This window comes from Aotus nancymaae, unplaced genomic scaffold (assembly GCF_030222135.1).
Source record: "Aotus nancymaae isolate 86718 unplaced genomic scaffold, 86718_ANA_hifiasm-v0.15.2.pri h1tg000008l, whole genome shotgun sequence".
Classification (NCBI taxonomy): Eukaryota; Metazoa; Chordata; class Mammalia; order Primates; family Aotidae; genus Aotus; species Aotus nancymaae.
The window spans coordinates 17,156,099-17,165,386 of record NW_026988419.1 but is presented as its reverse complement, the minus strand read 5'-3'; positions in this window follow the sequence as shown (position 1 = coordinate 17,165,386).

Here is a 9,288-nt window from a genome sequence, read left to right as displayed (position 1 = left end):
GTTGTTACAAAGTTATCGCCTTTAATCTAAGCTGACTCACACTGTTGCTTATGAACCCCTGAAGAACCATTATTACACAGCTCACTTTGTCTACTGCAAACATTTTTTTTTTTTTTTTGAGACGGAGTTTCGCTCTTGTTACCCAGGCTGGAGTGCAATGGCACGATCTCGGCTCATGGCAACCTCCGCCTCCTGGGTTCAGGCAATTCTCCTGCCTCAGCCTCCTGAGTAGCTGGGATTACAGGCATGCGCCACCATGCCCAGCTAATTTTTTGTTTTTTAGTAGAGACGGGGTTTCACCATGTTGACCAGGATGGTCTCGATCTCTTGACCTCGTGATCCACCCGCCTCGGCCTCCCAAAGTGCTGGGATTACAGGCAGTTCCTGTCTCTAGCAGATGCTCTCAGGCTGGATCCGTATCTTCTGAGCTTGTGCTCTTCCCAGGCATGCTTCCAATCGTCTGTACCTGGCTGCCAGAGCAGCTGTGTCCATGGCACCGCCCCCAGTGTGCCCCTTAGACGCATTCCCAAACCAATCGCTGGTGGGAGCTGGTGGATCAATGCGTCGGCCCCCTCACGTTTCTAGAAGGATACTTCTGAGAGGTGTGTTCTGTGCTGGTTCCTGGAGTTCTCCACTGGACAAAGCTGCAACCGCCATGGTGGATGCTGGCCTGAGAGGACATCCTTTGCTGGGCACCCTCCTCCCATCTCACCTCTTCATTCCCATATGGTTGTTCTGGAATCAACTCCCACATAAACTAATTGTCCCAAATCCTCACTCGGAGTCTGTTTTGGGACACCCAGACCCAAACGCCATCTCTCTTCCAGCTATCTCTCTCATAGCTGATAACCTCATCTCCTATTTTGTGGGGAACATGAGGCTGACTGAGTTTATGGGGAGAGCTGTATGGCCTGACTCATGAGCCTCTGTATCCAAACCTTAAAACTTCCAAATATATCCACGTATCTTCGCCTCAGAAGGGAAGGGAAGGGAATGGAGAGACAAGATGAGCCTTGTCTACCTTTCCTGGGAGTCCTTTCTGCCTCGTAGGGTCTTGTTTAACCACTCTCCCCACCACTCAGCGTTTTGTTTTTTTTTAAATCACCTTTATTTCTTTTCTCTACTGACGTGTTTCTTTCTGTCTCTAACCTGATGGGAAAGAAAGTACACCTTTCCTTGAACCTGTCCCATAACCTGCTGACCTTCCCTCCACTCGGAAGCATCTCCCTGGAATTGTGATAGCTCTTCACCTCGGCATGACCTACCCATTCCTCCTGCCTTTGTGACCTGGTTTCCACCCATGTCACTCTGGTAGTGCCATGGCAAGGTCATCACTGGCGCCTCACTTTCCAAATCCATTAGCCTTCTCTTGTCCTCATCGTGTTTTTCTTGATGGTTGGTCTCTTCCCTCACTTTAACCTGTCTGTTAAACTTGGCATTGGGTAATACTGTGAAGCCCCATTGCGATCACATTACTCTCCTGGTTACAATTTTTTGAGAGCTCCTACTGGTAAAAGGATTGAAGTTGTTTTCTTAATTCACACATTTCGTCTTCCATGGATGACCTCTAGCTTTTCAGCTCATCTTGCAAGCCCTCCACTATAGGCAATAGGTCTACTAATGAGCCTGTGCTAAGAAGTGGCAGAGTCAAGACTGAAATCCCCATCTGCTATAGTCTAATCCAGGGGGCTTTTTTGCAGGCCTGGGTGAAAATTCAACTTCACCCTATGTAGGAGGAAAAGGGGGTCTTCACACAATCTAGGCAAAGGCTACGGCTTTGGAGGCAGCTGGGCCTGTTACTTACTAACTCTTTGACCTTGGGGTAGTAATTTAATGTTTTAAATGCCAGTTTTCTCATGCATAAAAGTGGGCATAATAGCATCTATCTCAGTTATTGTAAGAATTAAATCAGATGGCATATAGAATTTTACATTGGGAGGAGATATGGCATTGTGTTGAGAACATGGGCTTGGGTTTGAACCGTGGCTCTGTAATTTCTTGGTGGTATGACCTAGGGGGAGTTATTTGACTTCAGAGAGAAGGACCTCAGTTTCCTTATATGTAAAATGAGGATAATAATAACTGTTATGTATAAAATTTTTCTTTTTGGTGCTGCAAGGAAAAATTAGTACTGGGACAAATGATCTCTCAGCAAAGCAATTCTTTTTACTTCCCGCAGAAAGGGTACTCCAGTTAGCAATCTTGCCATGAGAGTACAATGAACAAGGGAAAATACACAAATTTGTCCCTTACACATTTGGGGTCATCCTTACTGCTGTGTCTGATCTCCGTTAGCTGGAGCCAGACCTCACAATCTAAACTAAAACCCTATTGGCTAACAACTTAAAACTTTTCTAAACAGGTAAAAGCAATGGAGAGCTGGGACCTGCCTGTGAGCACGTCCAGCACAGATATCTTGGTTAAAGTACAAGGACATAGACAGAACGTACTACATGCCTGTAAGCATGGCATGTCTAACAGCTACATAGGATAGGGCTTAACAAAGTTATTAGCACACTTATGATTTATTCTTTAACAAGAAAGAAAACTTTAAAAAGGAACTTTCTACTTCCCACAGTAACTGTACTTTATTTATAGGAACAAAGAAGGTAATGTGTATCCAGTGCTCAGCATGGAGCCTGGCACATGGGGATTCTGCTCTTATGGATGATCGCACTATGGGAGGCACATTCCAGACTTCCAGAGGATGTTAGTTTCACTTTCCTTTGCAAGCAAATACTATAAACAGGATAATGGGAAAGACATTTTAACAACCAGAGAGAGAGAGAGAGAGAGAGAGAGAGAGAGAGAAAGAGAGAGAGAGATGTTTTCTGGGACTTTAGGGCAGCTCAGGCAACCACTGTTACTAATTACCAGCCCTGTCGTGTTATTTCTCTCTCTCCTTCACTAACCTATGAGCAGCCCCAGAGTGGAGTCATGGCTATTTATGTTTGCTTTCCCAGCAAGCAAAACAGTCAGATACTTAGTGGGTGATCAAAAATGTTTGCTGAATCATTGTCATAAATTGGATCTTTAGGAAAAATAATGGAAGCATTGCATGAAAAAGGAAATGCAAAGTAGCATGAATATTTACTAGGTGGAATATACATGTAAAATAATAACATCCCAGACAGCTTTCTGTTTGTCAGGGACTGTGCGTGTGCAATGATGTGTTTAGTCCTGGCCACAAATCCTACAAGGTGTGTACTGTTATTGTCCGCATTTTATGGATTAGGAAATTGGGGCACAGAGAGGCTAAGAAACTTGCTGGAGGTTATATAACTAGTGAGCAGTAGAACTGGATTGGAATCCAGGTGGGCTGCAGAGCCTGGGCTTCCCCCCGGTGTTCTGTACTCCCCTCCTTCTCATGATTAAGCACTAAATTAGCCTCGGGCAGTGGTGAGGGTTAAATGAATGTAAACCACAATGTCCATCACATGGTGGATGCCCAGTACCCATTAGCTCCTTACCAAAAAAGTCCCACCTACCCACATAGCTCAGGCCACCAGAGATGTGGCAAGCTGGCAAGGCCAGAGGGATTAATTCTGCACAAGTGTTTGCAATAGTGACAAGGATTGCTTTAAAAAGCAGTTTTGCTGACTAATTAATTAACTCAACTCCCCTTGCACCTTGTACTTCCCTCTCGGCGCCTGTAATCCACACCATCTGGCAGTATGGTCCTTTGTGTGGATATCTGTCTCCTCAACAGGACAGAAGAGGTCCAATCATGTCTCATTAATATTTCCATTTCCTGCCGTGCCTAGGACAGTGCTTGGCACAAAATAAGCATTCCATAAATAGTTGTGGAATTTTTGAGCTAAATTAAATCTTCACAGTGGAAAAGCAGGAATGAAATAGTCCATGAAAAGGCAGAAAGTGGCTGGGCGCGGTGGCTCATGCCTGTAATCCCAGCACTTTGGGAGGCCGAGGCGGGCGGATCACGAGGTCAAGAGATCGAGACCATCCTGGCCAACATGGTGGCTCACGCCTGTAATCCAAGCACTTTGGAGGCCAAGGCAGGTGGATCACCTGATGTCAGGAGTTCAAGACCAGCCTGACCAACATGGTAAAACCCCGTCTTTAAAAAAAAAAAAAAAATACGAAAAAAAATTAGCTGGGCGTGGTGGTGCACGCCTGTAGTCCCAGCTACTCGGGAGGCTGAGACAGGAGAATTGCTTGAACCCAGGAGGCGGAGGTTGCAGTAAGCGGAGGTGGCGCCACTGCACTCCAGCCTGGCGCCTGGTGATGGAGCGAGACTCTTGTCTCAAAAAAAAAAAAAAAAAAGGCAGAAAGTAATCTCCAGCCCCACAGTGCCAATGATTTATAAGATTTTATGCCTCCTTTTCATTAGGCAAATAATATATGTCCATGGTAGAAAAATGAGAAAATATAGATAAGCAAACAAGAAAATGTTGAAATTGCCAACAATGGCACGATCTTGGCTCACTGCAACCTCTCCTCTCAGGTTCAAGCGATTCTCCTGTCTTAGCCTCCCAAGTAGCTGGGACTACAGGTGCCCGCCACAATGCCCGGCTGCTTTTTTATATTTTTGGTAGAGACAGAGTTTCACCATGTTGGCCAGGATGGGTTCGATTTCCTGACCTCGTGATCCACCCACCTCAGCCTCCCAAAGTGCTGGGATTATAGGTGTGAGCCACCGAGCCTGGGGAGGTCTGTTAATTTTCTCTGCCCTCAACCTGACAGAAGGGCAGAGGAGTGCTGTGTAGAGAGGGTCCTGGCTGTCTGCGAGGCTCCGCTCAGACACTGGGCTTTCTCCTGCAAAGCAAGCATCCCCCAGACACTGCCCAGACACTGCCAGGGTGGAAGCTACAAAATGTGAAGCGAAGGGGACCCCTGGCCACAATGATGGTGGCCACAGCTAGGTTGGCTTAATCCTGAGCAAGCCGGGTTCCTGACTTCAAGGGGGTTTAGAGAGTTCCCTCAGTGAGGAGGAAGAGGGCCCTGCAGCGCAAGATGGCCCTCCAGGAAAACCTCTTCTGCAGACTGTGGCCTTGCTGGGCTGAGCCCCTGCCTGCCCCAGGCATCACTTCCAGCCTTTTCCAGCCTTTCCTTCATCTGCCCCTAGCCCACCCCTCTTCCCCAGCTGGCTCCTGAAGAACATTCCTTGCCTCCCGTTTTGGGTCTTCTCTCTAGGTATCCTTTCAGTTCTTTCTCTCCTCTTCATCCTCCCTCCAGCTTAATCCCTCTCTCCCCTCAGGAATGTCTTTCCCTCACAATTGACACAAGACCCCTGACTTGGCTTTGTACCTAACCCAGAGCATGCTCGGATGATAAAATGCCAAACCTCATCCCTCGGCTGCCGTGTCTTTTCCTGCCAGCCCCCGCCACCACCAGCATCTGTGGCAGCTCCCGGGCTCCCACCTTGTCTGGCACCCAGGGCAAGTTTCTGGTACCCTACGGTGGGAGGGTGGGGGAGGAGGAGCTGAGCTTCCAGGGAGAGAAAGGCTGAGCAGTTCTGATTTTCAGAGGCAGGGAGGGTAAAGGAAGGGGTGAATACAGTGCCAGGAGGAAGCGGGGGAGGGGGAAATGGTGTTTGCTTGTAGGTCAGGGGGGAACTGGAGTGTTGAAAAGCATGAAGGGGAGAATTATGGGTAATGGTGATTTCACCTACAGCAGTGGTTTCAAATTTCTTGGACGGGAAGAAACACATTTTACATCACAACCCGGCAAACTACCCTATGTGTGTGTGCACCCGTGTACACACATACACCATACATCCTGAAAATCAAGTTTCACAGGAAGATACTTATGCTTACGACATTCGATACACTATTTCTATTCTACTCTTTTTTCTATATGTTTATCTTTTGTATATAATTATAATAAGTAGTCATTAAACATGTATACTACTATGCCTACTACAGTGATTTTGTAATTCACTAGTGATAAACCACAGGTTGAGAAACGAAAAATACAGGCAGTCGAGAGTGAATTTATTATTGGCTTCTAACTCTATGAAGGGTGATGAATAAATAATGATATTTATAAATAATGATAGCGAATAGACATAGCTCTCAGCAGTTTTACATGCATGATTTTATTCAGTCTTATAAATCTATTAGGTACTATTATTATTCCGATTTTACAAGTGAAGAAACAGACATGCCTGAGAGTTCATATAACTTTGCTCAAGATGGTAAGTGGCAGAACCAGGATTCAGGGCCTATATTCAGACATTCCTGCTGTTAAAGAAAAACATTATTCAATGATATTTGCTAAAGCAGAGTAAGAAAGACTCAGGACTATTTCTATACGTTTAGGGACCACTGCAATGAGGTCTCACAGCAGGGGAGGAGAGACTGGGCTCACCTGGGCACATGGGGATTTGTAGCCAAGGCGCAGGGTCGGGGTCAGTGGATAGAAAATTACTGAGAGTAAACATTAGAGGTAAGGGAAATTCTGGCTAAACAGAGCTAACAGGATTCTTGCTGAAGACAGGCCAGGATGATCAGACGGCACCTGGGGAATGGTAGAGGATGAGGAAACTGATCAGCTGTAAACAGTGTCCAGATATCAATGATCGGGGGGCTTCTTGCTAAACTGATTTAGCCAGGTTCTTTGCTAAAACTGGATTTTACAAGACAGTGCACAGGTGGCCTGGGTGTGGTGGCTCACACCTGTAATCCCAGCACTTTCGAAGGGCAGACCATGAGGTCGAGAGTTTGAGACCACCCTGGCCAACATAGTGAAACTCCATCTCTACTAAACACACAAAAAATTAGCTGAGCATGGTGGCGGGCACCTATAATCCCAGCTACTTGGGAGGCTGAGGCAGAAGACTCCCTTGAACCCGAAAGGTGGAGGCCGCAGTGAGCCGAGATCGCGCCACTGTACTCCAGCCCGGGCGACAGTGCGAGACTTCCTCTAAATAAAATTAAAAAAAAAAAAAAAGAAAGAAAGGAAAAGAAATAAAGTGCACAGGTGGACCTCGGAGGAGATTCAGAAGCCTTACTGGAGTTTGGCCAAGCAAAGAATCTTTGTCACTGCACAAGGTGATCTGTACACATTCATCGAGTCACTCATTCAGAGATTTGAGCTTGGTGCTCCAGAGTGACAAATGACTGATTGCAGCTCCTGCCACTTGGAGAGCTGTCAGCAGTAAGAGGGGAGCAGATCCGGAACACAGAAGTACTAACATCACAGGACCTGAGGAGCCACAGAGCGGGAGCAGAGATCATCGAGGCTGCCCCCCACTTCACAGATGGGAAACTGAGGTCCCAGGACCCTCAGAGCTAGAGGCTGAGCCTATCGTGAACACAAGAGCTCTAGACAACTAAATCTGTTCTCTTCCCTCCAAGGGCCTCTCTGTGGGGTTATGTGAAGCCAAAAGGGTAAACAGATATTTGTAGGTGCCGTCTGGAGATTCTTGTGGGCAACATCATGAGCTCCTGGAAAGACAGGTAAGCACATGCCCAGTTCTGCCCTGCTGCTCCCCAGCACCTGGCACCATGCCAGGCACTCGCTACCTTCTGTGAGCATTACTTATACTGCCCATTTTCTCCTGGTCGTGTGCATGCTCATCATTGCTCTGCTAGACAATTCTTGCATTTGCCATTTACATCTTATATTTTAGTTAATTCTCATTGCATTTGATATCTTCCCAATAGGCTAGCTCCATAAGCACCCTGAGAATGTGGAATATGTCTGCTTTCTATACCACCATCTACTCAATTGTCGTGGACCATGCCTATCTCATAAGCAGATGTTGAATAAATGAATGAATGAATGGACATTGGGAAACCATATCCTGAGCTTCCCAACTGAAGCACTTCTCCTGGATTCCTAGAGGGGAGCTTTGTACATAGAAGCTGCTCCACACATGTGTTCTTGTCTGCGTCCTTGGCAGCAAACAGTAACTACTTATCCATGGATCAGGGTAGGTAGAGCACAAACCTCAGGGAGAACACCACTGAACCTGTGGCTTCGTTTCAGCCTGCAGAGAAAATACAACTGTGGCTGTCCGGCCGGGCAGGTCCAGCTTTCCTGGGTCATCTAAAATGACTGCATGCTTGCTCTTCAATTTTTTCCTTGCACCTGCATTTCTGAGGTGCCTTTGCCCTCTGGCTTCCAGGTAGCTGTGGCTGATTGGAGGAACTGGTAGATTGTTGGAGGGCCTCCAGGAGGAAGGGAGAAGCTGGCCATTCTGCCTCCTCCATTTCCTCCACTTCCTGCTTTGTTGGACAGCAGCTGTGTCTCCTCTGTGGCACCAGCTCCCTTGGGGGCAACCCCTACCATCATTCTAGTGCCTGCTAGATGTAAAATGGCTGGATTTTAAAAATAAAATGCAGGCCACCAGTTAAATGTGAATTGCAGATAAACTGTATTTTTTTTTGGTGGAGGAGATGGAGTCTCACTCTGTTGCCCAGGCTGGAGTGCAGTGAAATGATCTTGGCTCACTGCAACTTCTGTCTCCTGAGCTCAAGTGATTCTCCTGTCTCAGCCTCCCTAGTAGCTGGGACAAGAGGCATGTGCCACCACACTCGGCTAAGTTTTTTGTATGTTTAGTAGAGACAGAGTTTCACCATGTTGGGCAGGCTGGTTGCGAACTCCTGACCTCAGGCAATCTGCCCACCTCGGCCTCTGAAAGTGCTAGGATTACAGGTGTGAGCCACTGTGCCTGGCCCAACTGCGTACATTTTTATATAATATTTTTGATTATGATAAAGTACACATAACATAAATTTTACCATTTTAACATTTTTAAAGTATGCAATTCTGTGGCATTTAATGCATTCTATGTTGATTTCCAAAATACAGGCTGGGCACGGTGGCTCGTGCCTTAATCTCAGCACTTTGGGAGGCCGAGGTGGGTGGATTACCTGAGGTTGGGAGTTTGAGACCAGCCTGACCAACATGGAGAAACCCCCGTCTCTACTAAAAATACAAAGAAAATTAGCCGGGCATGGTGGCACATGCCTGTAATCCCAGATACTCGGGAGGCTGAGGCAGGAGAATCGCTTGAACTCCGGAGGCAGAGGTTGGGGTGAGCCGAGATTGCCCCATTGCACTCCATCTTGGGCAACAAGAGCGAAGCTCTGTCTCACAACACTCACTCACACACACACACACATACACACACGAAAAAGAAAAAAAATATTAGCAGTTATTTATTTGAAATTCAGATTTAACCGGTGTCCTGTATTTTATACGGTGACCGTTGCTCCTGGGCTCTGAAAAAGCACCTCTTCTTGTCATCCCTGCAGTCCAAGGAGTTTTTTCTAGCATCTCTGTAACCAATTCCCTTCATTAAAGTCTCTGAATAAGACT